Here is a 2500-nt window from a genome sequence, read left to right as displayed (position 1 = left end):
GAAAACGACGATTAGAACATTAGGATAGTTTGTGATCGGCTAAGAGTAATGCGGTTGTTAGGTAACGCAATACAAAAAAGAGGAAAGAGGTAATACGGTAAGAAAATCGAAGGTAACAAACTAAGCATTCTGATTGGCCAATAATCAAAAATATTTTTTTATCCCAATTTGCACGAAAACATCGTGATTATTCATATACACGCAATCTCGCTTTAAAGCAATGAACGAATGCACTTCGTATTAGTAACATTCCATGCTAAAATGTATTTTATCATGATTGTTTGATAAAGCAGCTGAAAATGAAGTGACACAGAATAGAACCAATAAAAGCAGCCTCTAAGTGGCGCATTGACATCGAGCACAAAGGCTTGAGTTGATGAGTCTGAATATTGATCCACAAGTGGACGCTATCTTTGAGAAGACAATGTTTCAACCCCATGCACACATTTCTGGGTTGTTTCTCGAGTTAGTTTGCTAAATGTCTTGTAAAAGCGCACACAAAATCGTTGACTTTTGCTTACCTTTTTCCTTGTAGGTTCTTTATAATCTACCCCAAAATACTTCAATACTTCAATGCTGTTCTACGTTAACTAAAAGACCGAAAATAATCTATACCTGTTACACGTTTGTTAAATAGCGGAAATTGAAATGTTTTGACTATGTATAGGTTTCGAGAAACTTGGCTCTTTTCTTCAAACGATATGTGCCAATAATTTGATACATATAGACTACATTTTTTATTCGACGAGTCCTTTAAATGTTCAAGTCCAAGTTCAAGATCATAAAATTCCGCATATATGTTGCCGGTAAAATACGTTCTCAGGTTGAATCCGTTTTAACTTAGGTTAAATTGGTGATCTTCCTTTTACCTAGGTTGAATACGCACTCAGATGGATTGAAGAAACTTTTTTGAAGCTTAAATTAAGCTTAGAGAAAAATTAGGGTCAGGTTAGAATTAGGTTTGGTTTTTAGACGTGGATATCAATTGACTTACCATACAAAAGTAACTTATGAAAAGAACTGTGTTGGGTTGCGCATGTTCGTCGTCGTAATGTAGTGATGAAGACACAGGACTATAGATCTGGAAGGCCGGAGCTCGATCACCGGTAAGTACACAGTACAGTTTTTTGTTCCCTAACTTTGTTGTAATGTTGACACTAAATTGATCAGTGTATGAATGCAGAAGCCGATAAGATGATATATATGAAACATTAAGAAGATGTGTTGAGATGCGTAAGACAGAGCTTGAGGGAAGGTATTGGTGTTTTTAATCCTGCCAAGGTAGAGTGCATATTCAACCTAAGTAAAATGCAGATCACGAATTTAACCTATAAGGTAAAAACGGATTCAACCTGAGAATGGATTTGACCGACAACATTTTTGAAATAATAAGAGACTAAAATATTTGCATAAAAATCCGAGCAACGACAATAAGGTTTTAGAATACAAGAATAAAGTGCACATTAAGGTATACAAAACGGACTGAGAAAATTTTAACATTTCTTAAAGTTTGAAATTTTGAAATGTCAATTAAAAATGCCTTAGAGTACGAAAATAAAGAACAAAAGGAGATTAAGAGAAGAAAAGCGAAGGACCGGAGATGACAACGATTGGGGAAACTGGACCAATTGTTACAGCTTTGCACGAATATAGTCATTGTGTTTTTTTTAGTTTTATTCTCATTTCAAGTTAGTTTAAATTTTATCTACCGTTAGTTAAAAAACAAGAAGGCAGATGAAGTGATATGTCTGGTGTCCGTCAAGGGAGTATATTAGGGCCACTTCTTTTCCTGCTGTATATAAATGACTTCCCCCTAAATGTAAGCTGTAGTACAGAGCTTTTTGCTGATGACAGTGTACTTTATCGTAACATCGCATTTGTAGATGATTGTGTTGAGTTTCAGGGTGACCTGTCACGCTGAATCCCGAAAAGTGTAAGGCCCTACATGTTACCAAGTCTAAATGTCCTTTAGTTCATCAGTATGTGATAAATGAGAATAATCTGTCGGCTGTAGATAAACATAAGCATGTGGGTATTTGGATTGAATCTTCTTTAAGGTGGGACGCTCATATCAATGACATTGTTGGTAAGGCAAATCGAGTGTTGGGTCTAACAAGGAGAACATTTGGGCCCAAAAATCCTGTGGCAATTAAAACAGCTGTTAATGCTTTAGTTCGTCCTATTTTGGAATATGCCTGCCCTGTGTGGAACCCTTATTTGGTTAAACTCATACACAGTATTTAATCCTTCCAGTGTCGTGCTACTTGATTGATATGTGGATCTGATAAACGTTACTCTGAAAGGCTCATTGAACTAAACTGGTCATTATTGGAGCTTCGAAGGAAATACCTCGGCTTGCTTCAGCTTTACAAGATAATGTACAAGATAATGCTTCAGCTTTACAAGATAATGTGGAGGCAGTGTAGCCGAGTGGTTAGGGCGCTTGCCTTGAGATCCGGAGATCCCGGGTTCAAGACCCGCTCTGACCACTCTTTGAATT

Source organism: Montipora foliosa, chromosome 6 (assembly GCF_036669935.1).
Source record: "Montipora foliosa isolate CH-2021 chromosome 6, ASM3666993v2, whole genome shotgun sequence".
NCBI lineage: Eukaryota > Metazoa > Cnidaria > Anthozoa > Scleractinia > Acroporidae > Montipora > Montipora foliosa.
This window is presented reverse-complemented; position numbering follows the sequence as displayed.